Consider the following 13,691-nt stretch of genomic DNA (forward strand, 5'->3'; position numbering starts at 1 on the left):
CCAGATTTACCCTCCTGCAGGAAATGACATCAAACAAACAACACAAGGTATGAAAAAATGAAATTCAAACACTGGACATCAGTAGAGTGATTGCCAAGAGAGAGGAAACAACCAAAATGGAGGTGAGCTCCATTGTCCAGCTCACAGCCTGGAGGGTTCCCAGGCCCCAATATGGGGTCTCTCTGAGATGAGGAGGCAGAGCCGAGTCTAAGGAAAGCCTGGGTGGTTTGAGTTTGCAAGGCAGAGAACCCAAGAGGAAAAACTTGCACAAAAAGTTCTAGAAATTTGCAGAGGACTCCCCTGAAGTCTTTGGCTGAGGTCTGATCAGCATATGGATGTGAGAAAGCTACCCATATGCTTCAAAACTTCTTTAATATCATAATGACCAATGAAAACCTCTTGATCTTATTCTGGGTTTTAATTTTCTCTTCTATAATATAAGGGGTACAGGAGAGTGATTTTAGGTGTCATTTAGCAATAAAATGCTCTGAGCTTTCTAGTTCTTTCATTGGATCCTTTTTTGTCCTTTGGGGGAACATACATGAATATTTTTTGTTCCTAACTTAGGTAAAAGAAAAAGGAACTCAGGCTGTTGCAAGATGGCTTTCATTGTAATGCTGCAGCTCTTCCATCTTTCATGAGTAATTCTGGATACCGTCAAACCTTCCAATCATGACAGCAAAGTGAGGCTTGGCAGCACACTCACAAAGTTTTCTTCCTTCTGGAATCAAAAGAACTTAAAGCCAAGAGCAAAGAATACAAATAAAAGGGAAAGTAAATGTAGATACCATTTTCAACGACTTAACTTTTCTTTCAGCCTGCTTTTCACTTGCAACAATAAGCCCTGAGGTCTCAGACTGCCTTGTAACTATTTTCTAGAAATATAAGATGGTTCAGGAAAAAGGTGGAAATTTAGATGATAAAATACTAACTCATTTGTTTTTATTTCATTACTGTCATTAGTGACAAATGTGAGAATCTCAGGTATACATAAGAATATGAATAAACCACAAATCAGTCTTACTTAATTTTCCTGACTGATTTTTTGCCTGTTCTAGGAGTGACTATCAAAAAAATACATTGTACATGTAGATACAATATTTTACAGACTAACACTTTAAAACCGCTATGAACATGAAGAACAAACAGAATTTTAGAGGGACTTACAAAGCAAGTTGACTTTGAAAATGTTCTATAATATTTTTGTATTTTTGCTATCACTCCCAAGTCAAAGAATGTTAAATGAAACAAGAAAAACAGTGGAATTTCCACTTCCCTGACCAAGCTGATATTACTGTTTATATCCAAGTGTTCTTGGAGCAGTGTTGCAAAAAAAGAAAAAAAAAAAAAACCAGAATTGCCTTTAAAGAATATATAGAGTCAAATCTGCTTTAGAGAGGTCATCTTTAAGTAGACAGTCCTGTGACATTTTTGCATCATGAACGGAGCAGACGGGAGAGAAATGGATTGCAAGAACTGAATAGGCTAATTAGCTCAGGACTTGTGAGGAGGGAGTAACAAGTTATTTTCTCCTGGGTGATGGGTGGTAGGAGTTGGCACTTTTGGAGATTTCCCCATTGTCACTACTCAAGCTTGCAGCCAGCTCTGATCAGAGATACCAGCCCACTCCTTGAGGCAGGCTTTACTTAAATCTCTTTATGCTTCATAGTTCGCAATGAAAACCTCTCCCATAACTGAGTTGCCATTGAAACGTGTTTTCTACATAGCAGGCCAATGTTTATAGACCCTTATGGATTTAACCCCATCTGACAGTGTAAGAGGTCACTCAACAAAACTTGGTTTCATTTCCAGAGCCAATTATCTCACCTATTTTGCCCACCTCTGTTCCACACATTCCACCCCAATTCAAAGAAAGCTTTATTTTCACTTCGCTTTATTAATCTGTCGTTCCCTATATATTCATACACCTGGTTTTTCGTTGCATGGCTTAGTGTTTCCCTTCTGCACCTTCCTTCCCTGGCTTAACTACACTGGACCACTGTTTGCAATGTATTTTTAATTGCCTATTTTATTTGTCAGTCTCTCCACCTTAACAGTTTTGAACTCAGGGACTGACTCGTCCTTCTCACTGTGGTGTCCATTGGGCCTCGCATGGTAACTGACACACAGTGGGAATTTATAAATGCTCACTGTGTCACTGAATGAATAAGTAAATTAACTAATTAGCTAATGAATACTCTAGTAAGATTTTATGAAAGATATTTACATCAGTTTCTAAAAGTGAAGCTTGCAATTACATGATAAAAATGACATTATTGTTGTTATTACTATTATTACTACTAGCATGATAAGCACCACCAGAAAAGCAAGAGATGAGCATAGACATTACTCATATCGACAATCCATATGAAAAATCCAAAGAAGATCAAAATTATCTTCCTCAGAAATATATCCCCCAGATACTTGCTACGCCCCAGATTTCATGAGGTTCCTCCCTCATATCCTTCACATTTACTCCCAAAATGTTTTCAGAGAAGCTCCCTTGACTATCCTTTAAAAAAAAAAAATCTCATCTCCTGCCTTCCCTACACACACACACACACACACACACACACACACACACACACCTGTAATGAACACATGCTACTGGCTGGAGGCTCACTACTGTCAGCCCTTTCTAGGAATTTGCCCTCAACAGAGGAAAGTCATGTCACCAAAGTCACAGTCCCCTTTCCAGGAAACAACTTGCATCCCATTTCTGGTCACTGCCTCAATATAAAGGCCTGGCCTCCATTCCCCAAGTCAAGGCAATCGGAAGGCCCATCCCTGTGTTCCAGTTCTCCGTGGGGTTGGCAGGGGCCCACCTGTGCCTGCTTCGGACCCCAACTTCTCTCTCTACCCAGCCCTGCTTCCTTCTTCAAAACACTTTAAATAAACTTCCTGAACTTCAATCTCCATCTCAGTCTTTGCTGCCTGCACATCTGACCTACAGACCCTTCCTTTATTCTGCTTTATTTTTTCTCCATAGCGCTTACTACATTTATTGCTCTATCACAATTCACACATCACATATTCATTACTGACATATTATATATTCATTTTCTACTGCATTATTGGCCCTCTCGCTCCTCCTGTCAGATTGTAAGTTCCAGTAGGGTAGGAATTTTTTTTTTACTTGCTACTGTAACCAGAGGACTTGGAACACTGAAAGCACTATATAGATTTTCATGATAAATATCAAATAAATGAAAGTTGGAACTTGCAAACTTATAGCCTGTTTAGACTACTGTTTCTGAACCCCAGGTGTTACTGTCTGCCAGAAATCCAAAGTACCTACCTTGGTATCCATTAATTAAGATCAGACAAAAAATTAAGAATATTCAAAGGGATTTGCCCTAGCATAATTAGGACTATAGCAGCAAGAATTAACATTTTCAGGGGAACAACTTCTGTCACATTTCTTTAATTTATATAACTTCGATTATAATAGTCATCTTCAAAATAATGATAGCTAGCATTAGCATAGAGTGCTCTAGGTCACAAAGCTCTACACATATTATTTCATTTAGTTTGATGCTGATGAAACCATGTGAAGGACATAGAATTGTTATGCTAGTTTTACTGATGAGGAAACTAAAGCTCTGAGATCTTACATGACCTTTTCAATGACACAGCTGGTAAGTGAGTTCCATCCAGGTCTACTGACTTCAAATCCACTGTTCTGTCTCTCAGCACATCACCCTAATAATTCCCTGGAGAGTGACTCCACAAAACTAAAGCTGTTCTACAATACCTATCAGAAAAGCAAAATGTGAGCACCTCAGCAACCCAACTGAAAGACATCCTGTATGTAGCTTATTTACATTTATTCCAAATAACATATTTACATATGCAACATTCATGAGAATTATGAGTTGTCTTGGTTTCATTTGTAGGTTTTTTGCATATATATTTGCAATTGAGAATGAATACCATAGATCTTCTGGATAAAGGACACTTCTTATCTATTACTTCTTACATAATACCTCTGAATATTCATCAACTCTCTGCTGTTCTGTTAAAGATATATACCTACTACCTATGATAATAAAGTTACTTTTGATTTTGTCAATGACTTTTATTCTTTTACATATTTCAAAGGTAAAAATATTAAAAATTCATATAAATAAAAACAAAGAAAATTACATATAGCATTCTCACAAATATATCCCATTATCACATTGCATTTGTATATATTCTTCCAATACTCTCTCTCTCTTTCTCTCAATATAATACATATTATTTTATAAATTTAGTTTTTCTGAAGTATTTTATGTACTGATGATATAGAAATGCTATCTTGTCATTTGAACATCTAGAAATCAATTGGAATATTTAATAATTTTAAAGTAAGTTTTTATTAACAATATAATTATATTATAGATACACAATGTGATTGTCCACATCAAATAAATAAATAAAAACCTAAAGTTTACACCTTACAAATAAAAATAAAGGAAAATATATGTTTACTCCTTTTTCATACCTGATTTCTGTTTATTAGGGCACAAGAGAAGGTCCAAAATGTTCACGTCTTATGATGGCCTGTCTTAGTCTGCCTGAGCTGCCATAATAAACAAATACCATGGATCTGTGCAGGTTAAACAACAAAAATTTATGTTTTCACAGTTTTAGAGGCTAGGAAGTCCAAGATCAAGGTCCAGCAGGGTTTGGTTCTGGTGAGGACTCTCCTCCTGGCTTGTAGATAGCCGTCTTTTCGCTGTGTCCTTGCATGGTAGAAAGAGAGGGAGTGATCTCTCTTGGTGTCCCTTCTTATAACAACATTATCCTGTTGGATCAGGGCTCTGCCCTTATCACCTCATTTAACTTCAATTACCCCCTTAGAGGCTGCATCTCCAAATACAACCACATCATGGGTTAGGGCTTCAATATATACATTTTGGACCCTTAGTCCACAACAAGGCCCAAGCCTAAAAATAAGAATAACTCTAAATAACATGCTCTCAAAGAAGGATCTTGGGGACAACTGAATATACAGAGTTTAGTACCCCAAATCCATGCTAGGCAAGGCATGCTCCTATCCAGATAGCAGCTAAGGTATGACACAGGTTCCCACAGTATAGTTAACTTAGCTGCTATTAGTAATATTGCTATTAGTGAGTCACTTTATTGCTTAAGTCTCAAATCTCTTATCTGAAGAATAGGAATAACATGTTTCTCAAAGGACCAGTGTAAGGATTAAGTGAAGTTATGAGTCCCAACTCTAAAGTTTACACATAAACCTAATAAATGTTAGAAGAAATGAAGAATGACAAACTGTTCCAGATCACCTCAAAGGATATCCAGCTATTTGCAGATTTGCTAAGTCCATCAGGTATGCTCCCAGAGTTCTAACCCAGCACCAAGGAAAGCTCTCGATTGACTCAATAAACCATGATCATATATTGAAGGCGCACTTCCTCTCTGCCAGGCTCTGTACCAGGTAATATACATTCTTAGGTAGGAATTACAAAATTTAAAGTGTTAATTATAGTTGTTACATAATTAGACAAGCACACTAGAGGGCAGCGTCTATTGGTAATGGTTAGTCTTTTAGGGCATTAGAGCTGCAAGTCAGGGTGCTAAGAAGTCAATCACTCTCTTCGTTAATTATCAAACCTAACAACGACCACACCTCCTAGGCACATCTCAGTCCTAAGCTCATTGGCAGTCAGATTTTTCTCACTGATTGCTCAGACTCAAGGAAGAGGAGCTTTGAAGGCTGTGATGGGACTTGAAAAACTCCTTTATATGCTATCAGTATATAAACAAAAACATCACAAAAAAATCGTGGCTTTCCACTGAGCATTATCCCAGGTAACAGACCCTAAGCTAGGTTCACCACTTAGGATATAGCATTCAAATATCATAACTCTGTGAGGCTGGTACTTTCATTTTCTCCATTCTCAAGATGACAAATAAAATAAAATATCATGTGGCTTTAAAAGTAACCTGACCAAGTCAAAGGCCAAGAGCTGAGAAGAGTTTCAAACAATAATTTTTCTAACTCAAAAGCCCATGAGTGAGTCTACAACATGTCCAGGAGGGGCAACCTGAAATTAAGAAAGGCTGGTAACTTAGAATTATGAATTGCTGACAAAGGCCTCTTCTTTCATGAAATTTCAATAAAGACTTAGAGCTAGGATATAATAGACTATTCAAACTTGGTATTAGAGCTCTGAAAGGAATAACATAAAACAGCTATTAGAAGCCCAAGTGTAGGCAGGGCGTGGTGGCTCACGCCTGTAATCCCAGCACTTTGGGAGGCTGAGATGATTGCATCACAAAGCCAGGAGTTTGAGACCAGCCTGGCCAATATGGTGAAACCCCATCTCTACCAAAAAAAAAAAAGTACAGAAAATTAGCCAAGCATGGTGACGCACACCTGTAGTCCCAGCTACTCAGGAGCCTGAAGCAACAGAATCGCTTGAACCTGGGAGGCAGAGGTTGCAGTGAGCTGAGATTGCACCACTGCACTCCATCCTGGGGTACAGGGCAAGACTCCACCTCAAAAAAAAAAGAAAAAAGAAAAGAAGGCAAAGTGTAAAAGGAGATGAGAATAATTGACTTTTCAGAGCTATTTATTTTCACTCAGAGATAGAGTTCATACTAAATCCTTATTTATACTGGGTATGGAATCATATACATTGTTGAGATCTGAGTCTGATTATGCCTATGGCACTGTGCAATGTATTTCATTGTAAACAAAGTAAGTCTGAGTTTGATTTAGAGAAAAACAAGAAATATCTTTAAAAAAACACTACATGCGAGGGGAAAACACTTCTCCTTTGTCCCCTTTCCTCCTGATTGATGAGCGTTTTTCAAAGTTATCAAAGGGTTGCTACAAGGCTTACCTTGCCCACATGCCTTTGGATGTATTTTCTAGTGCTACTGGGAAGACGTGTAAAGACAAGGCACACTCACCATGGTGTGGTGTGTCAAACTTGAATCACTGGACTTGAGAAAAGTAGGCAAAGTTTGTGTTCTATGCTGAAGATAGCCCATGTATTTCTCTCATGGATTAAAATGTTTTTGAGGCTAAAAAACAAATTGGGAAAAAGGGTAAAGAAAAAATAGTTTTTTGTTAGTATATAAATATCTACAAAAATCCTATCTTAAAACATCAGTAATACAAGTAAATTAATCTACTAGTAGTAAGATTACCAATCTAATACAAAGTCTATTCATTGCTCATTCATATGGCTATTCTATTTCATAAGGTTTTTGCAAGATGGAATGACATGAAGAATATTGCTTGGAAAAATAGATGATGTAACTTCATAAGCATTTCTCAGGTATTCCTCTTCTGCTAGAATTTAAAATGAATCTGCTTACTACCCTGGCCTCAGCCACATTAATGAATAATTTCTTTTCTCCTTCTGGTGAGTCTCACAGACTACTACACCTTTTTTACCCAAGAAGGCCTATTGTATCTGCCTGAAGGAAATAGATTCAGCTATGTCAAAAGTATATCTTTCAAGAACATAATCTTAAAAGTGAATTGTTTTATGGCCAGCGTGGTGGCTCTGGCTCACATCTGTAATCCCAGCACTTTGGGAGGCCTAGATGGGTCGATCATCTGAGGTCAGGAGTTCAACACCAGCCTGGCCAACATAGTAAAACTCTGTCTTTACTAAAAATACAAAAAAAAAAAAAAAAAAAAGCCAGGTGTGGTGGCACTCACCTGTAATCCCAGCTACTCGAGAGGCTGAGGCAGGAGAATCACTTGAACCTGGGAGGTGGAGATTGCAATGAGCTCAGATGGCACCACTGCACTCCAGCCTGGGAGACAGAGTGAGACTTCATTCAACAACAACAACAACAAAAAGTGAATTGTTTTAAGATAAAAATGTATGCATTGTATGCATTTTCTTTTTCTTCTGGTCTTCCACCTTATGATCCTCAGGTCCATTACAATATAGGTTTTAGGGTAATGAGTACATTACACCAATAGATTTGCTCATATATTTAAAGAAAAAGCATAGGCAGCAAACCACATTGCCATGTGTGTACCTATGCAACAATCCTGAATGTTCTTCACATGTACCCCAAAACCTAAAACACAATAAAAAATAAAAATTTTTTAAAAAGGAAAAAAAAAGCATAGCCTAAACATGCATTATATTAAAGGAAACAAAGCAAAGAGAGGCTATAAAAGTAAACAGGTCAGAGAAAATTTTATGCGTAAGTGCAGAAGCCACCAACAGAAGATGCAGTAAAAACCCTATCCTGTCTTGTCTCTGGTAACTGCTTCCTAGTTATGTCTTACCACTACCTTGGACTTGACGTAGCACAAGGCGGCCATCTGTCACTGACACAAGCGTATTCCAGCGCATCTAGAAAAAGGATATGGAATTAGCTCTCTTTCTTCAGCAGTCATAGTTCTGAGCCTCTCTGCCTACCACTTTTCATCTATTTTATTGAAATTCAGTTTTGTGAGCAACTAAACTCTGGCTGAGAGACATGTTTCTGCAATCCTTTTCAATATATCCACTTTTCAATGTAATCTCAAACTCTGACTGGGTTACACTTTTAAACTAATTCCTTAAGATTTATAGTATCTTAAACTTTCTTTAATTCGACTTTCAAATTCTAAGAGGACTTAGATAATTACATTTGCAATGTGTATAACTTTTATCATAATTATGTGCAAAGAGATACTCTCGTTATCAAAAAATGGCTAGATTAATGTCCAGGAGCTGTTAACTCATCTTTTGGGAGTGGGGCAGCAATGCACCATGGTGGTTAGTTTGAGTGGCAAGCTGTCTAATTTATTTCTTCTGAATGAATTACCAGGAATTACAGTAACACAAAAATAAAAAGGCTGTGCAAGTGCCAAGTAATTAAGCACGGTGATGGAATTACATCAGGCTGCCGTGTGGGGTCTAGGCTTTAGCAAAAGAATAGAAAATTGATTTATATTATCTAGATGATCATGTCTTTACTTTGCATGTCTCTGCTACCAATTTATAATACTTTAGTCTGCCTTTTCCTAAGATTATGCCAGCTAGAAGGCATTTGCTTTAACTTTTATATTTGTAGTCTGTAAATGCACAGAAATTTTCTTGTCTTTTAGAGATACGTAGATAATAGAAAATACTAACTCTTCTCTACCCTGCACAAGTACTTACTATTTGACTGATAAGTGTTTAAATTAAAAATCAGGCTATCAACCTCTATTATATGCCAATATTCTAAATAGAAGTTATAAAATAAATTATTATGCAGATAAAAAGTAGAAAAGGGACCCAGTTTGTAAAAGAACAGTGATTTACTGTATCACTGTTCACACATATTTTTGAAGAATAGTGTTTTACTGTATCACTATTTATATTTACTGTATCACTGTTATATATATATGTATTTTTAATATCCTTCATGCCCTTTAGGACATTAGTGCATTTGTCAGTAGAAACTTGGATATAGGAATGAGTTATTTAAGGAAATCAGATCCACAGAGCAAGCATCTCTTAGAAAGGCAATAATATCTTGGTGTCCAAGTGGCCCCAATTAAAAATAATAGTTACTTACACTTTTTGAATCCTAATGGGTCTCCTACTCTCCCATTCTCCCACCTACCTTATCCCACAAAAGAATAGTCCTTTGAGAGGTATTATGTATATGTGGGATATTTTTCTCTTTTAATTTTATCTTGTTTTCTGAATAAAAGGCATAAAGACTTATGTAAAATGGTACGTATAAGCAGAATATAAAGTCTGCACAACTGTATTAGAAGCTTCAGGATATGATTTTTCTAATTTTGAAGTTCAGAAATGTAGCAACAAAACCTTGCTTGCGACAGATGAGCAAGTTCCAAAAGAGCATATGAGAGCAAAAGATCAAATGAGAAAGGACGTAAAATGACAGTGATATCTCCGTTTCCCAACCTAGAGACATAAAGCTGAGATTTGGTTCTTAAAATTATGAAACTAAATTACAAAAATTCATCTTCTCCTTTCTCCTAGTTTATTTCTCACAGGAAAAAAAAAAAAGCCCTCTTCTGAGAGAAATTTCTAGTGCAGGGTACGGAACCCTAGCAAGTTCTGATAGTTTCATTGTTCAGCATGTCACTTTGTCAGGCACTCAGCGTATTCTCTGCTTATTCACTCACAGAAACCAATCAAGATGTGTTTCCAGCTAACCTAGGGGTCACCTTGAGTTGTTAACTGCTGCAGCAAGAATGACAAAAATATTTTCCAGCATTTTACAATTATAATGTTAGACAATGTCATTTTTAAGTCAAGAAAAAAATTGGAAAACTTAGCAATATACCAGAAAAAGAATGAGTTAAGAAAAAAACCGAAATATGCCCTATTAGGGTTAAGAAAACTGGCTCATATTATCCTGAATAAGATAAAGCTACTGGAAAAGTATAAATTAGTCCAGTTGACCCTATGCTCTACACAAAAACACAACAAAACAAAAACCTCTGTAAAGAGAAAACTCAGTATATATTTCTCAAAATCCATTTAGCTCATAATGAATTTTTTGGTTTGTTTTTATAGTAAACCAAGGAATTGTTCTAACTCAATGAAAACTAAAAAAAACAGCTAAGAGAACAAACACACATACAAAATATTTGAATGTTAAACACATGGAGATGTTTGACTTCATTTTAAATGAGTCAAAACCTTCTTGAGGGGCATATAACAATATGTCTTAAGCCCCACTAGACTCAGTAATTCCAGCTTTGAAATTGAAGAATGTGCCCGAAGATCTCGCAACAATTAGACTCTCCACAGTGTCCAAATAAACAAATAGGAACTTACTGAGTTCTGGAATATCCATAAAATGGAACACTCTGAAACTATTTAAAAAAATCATGTGGCAGAAGTTTATTTATTATAAAACAAAGATATTCAAGATTAAAATAGAAATTTGACACAGCTATTTTATGTGTCATTTTTGGGTATGGCCATTTTTTCCCAGCTTAACTGAGGGAAAATTGAAAAACAAAACTCCACATTTAAGGTACAGCAAGGGTGTCCAATCTTTCGGCTTCCCTGGGCCACACAGGAAGAATTGTCTTGGACCACACATAGAATATACTAACACTAACGACAGCTGATGAGCTTTAAAAAATTGCAAAAGAAAAATCTCATACGTTTTAAGAAAGTTTACAAATGTGTGTTGAGCCACATTCAAAGCCTCCCAGGGCTGCACGTAGCCCACAGGTGGTGGGTTGGACAAGCTTGGTGTCCAACAGGATGCTGTAACCCAGTACTGCCATTTCTCTAAGAGAACGAAAAGGAGTTATGTTTTCAATTATTATTTCTTCTTTTCTCTTTCCTCCTCTGCCCCTGTTCCCCACTTCCTACCTCACTCTTTAGAAATGCAATTAGAACCTCTACCTTCCCTTCATCAGACACCCCCTACAGGACAAGCTCATCTAACTGGGTGCGTATCTAGAAGCCCCAGAGCTGGCAATCTCTCCCACCAGAAGATAACCTCTAGAGACGAGAGTCAATTTACAACTTAAATATGCCCACAGGAAACTCTCTCCCATCTGGAGAGTACCTCAAGACCACAGCCACCGTCCAATATAGCTCTGCCCATGATGGCACCAGCTCAACCACTGGGTGGATAAGGCAACCAAGCAAGTCACCTAGACTCCCAACCTCTCCTTCCCTGCATGCCATTCATGCCAAGTTCCTTTTTAAAAGCTCTGACTTTCTGCCCCAAAAGTGAAACCATGGCTTTAAAGGCAGGAGCCTGGACTTCTTTCCATAAGCTAAGTTTGAATTAAAAAGTCACTTTCTTTATATCAGACCTCACTCTTGTTAACTTGACTTGGCAAGCATCGAGGAAGTGAATCTCCAATCGAGTTACAATGCTTTGATATATGTAAATATTGCGAAGTGATATCAAGTTAGTCAACACCTCCATCACTTCATATAGTCTTTGCTGTGTGATGAGAACATTTAAGGCCTCTCTTTTAACAGATTGCAAGGATACAATACAGGCAGTTCCCTATTTACAATTTTTCAATTTTAAGATGGTGTAAAAATCAAAGTCAGTAGAAACTGCATTTTAAGTACCCGTATAACAATTCTGTTTTTCACTTTCAGTACAGTATTCAATAAATTACATGAGATATAGAGCACTTTATTATTAAGTAGGCTTTGTATTAGGTGATTTTGCCCAAGTAGCTAATATAAATGTTCTGAGCATATGTAGAGTAGGCTAGGCTAAGCTATGATATTCTGTAGCCTAGGTGTATTAAATGCATTTTAAAGTTACAACAAGCTTGTCAAACCCATGGCCCATGGGCTACATGTGACACAGTATGGCTTTGAAAGAGGCCCAACACAGATTTGTAAACTTTCTTGAAACATGAGATTTTTTTGGTGATTTTTTTTAGCTCATCAGCTATCATTAGTGCTAGCGTATTTTATGTGTGGCCCAAAACAATCCTTCCAGCGTGGTCCAGGGAAGCCAAAGGATTGGACACTCCTAAGTTACAATATTTTCAACTTACGTTGAATCTGTTGAGATGTGATCCCAGAAAGGAATATCTGTACAGTATTATTAACTATTGTCATCATGCTACATATTAAATTCCCAGAACTTACTCATCTTATAAGTGAAAGTTTGTACTCCTTGACCAACACCATTTGGGGGATATTACATGGCCCTAAACAAATAATTTTAATTTCATCTTTGTAAAAAATCAGTCATACATATGACCAAAATTTTACCTTATCCCTGGCACTCATCCCTCCTGAGCCTACAGAGAAGGTGCAAGGTGTTAGGCAATCTTATTCAACATAGGACTGGAAGTCCTGGCAAGAGCAATCAGGCCAGAGAAAGAAATAAAGGGCATCCAAATCAGAAAAGAAGAATTACTACCTCTATGGAAAACAGGATGGAGATTTCTTTAAAAACTAAAAGTAGATCTATCATTCAATCCAGCAGTCCTGCTACTGGGCATCTACCTAAACAAAAAGATATCACTTTACTCCTACAAGAATGATATAATTAAAAAGTCAGAAAACAATAGATGTTGACCTGGATGTGGTGAAAGTGGTATGTTTATACACTGCTGGTGGGAATGTAAATTAGCACAACATCGGTGGAAAACAGTATGAAGATTTCTTAAAGAACTAATAGTAGATTTATCATTTGATCTAAAAATCCCACTACGGGGTATCTACCCAAATGAAAAGACATCATGATATGAAAAAGGCACAATGGGATGCTGGGCCAAGATGACTAAATAGGAACAGCTCCGGAGCGCAGCTTCCACCAAGAGCAATGCAGAAGGCAAGTGATCTCTGCATTTCCAACCAAGGTACCAGGTTCATTTCAATGGGACTGGTTGGACAGTGGGTGCAGCTCAAGGAGGGCAAACCAAGGCAGGGCAGGGCACTGCCTCACCCAGAAGTGAAATTGGCAGGCAGATCAGGAGCTTTTCCCCTCTGGCACTCCGGTTCACATACTATGCCTCTCCCATGGCCTTTGCAACCCACAGATCAGGAGATCCCCACCAGGCTGAAAAGCACCAAGAGTTACCAGCACAGAACTGAGTGGTAGGTCCAGCCAGCACCACAGGTTTTTGGCATAGATCTGGGTGGACATTTTGACTAGTGCCAAGAGTGCCTGAAGGATGGAGCTTCCTACTGCCCAGGAACAGGGGGAGCTGAAAGCAGGGAGACGGGTGATACAGCTTGGTGGGTCCCACCCCCGCAAAG

At 37.7% G+C, this 13,691-nt stretch overlaps 1 long non-coding RNA gene across 1 annotated transcript; it reads right to left on the reverse strand.

Moving 5' to 3' along the window:
- Positions 1 to 592: 592 nt before the first annotated feature.
- On the reverse strand, positions 593 to 4,833 carry LOC116529001. Its single transcript, XR_004259327.1, has 3 exons — positions 4,487 to 4,833; positions 807 to 875; positions 593 to 721 (listed from the first exon to the last, which is right to left on the reverse strand). It is a non-coding gene; the product is annotated as an uncharacterized LOC116529001 (long non-coding RNA).
- Positions 4,834 to 13,691: the final 8,858 nt, after the last annotated feature.

This window comes from Sapajus apella, unplaced genomic scaffold, assembly GCF_009761245.1.
Source record: "Sapajus apella isolate SASKATOON/1434 unplaced genomic scaffold, GSC_monkey_1.0 scaffold61, whole genome shotgun sequence".
NCBI classification, from domain to species: domain Eukaryota; kingdom Metazoa; phylum Chordata; class Mammalia; order Primates; family Cebidae; genus Sapajus; species Sapajus apella.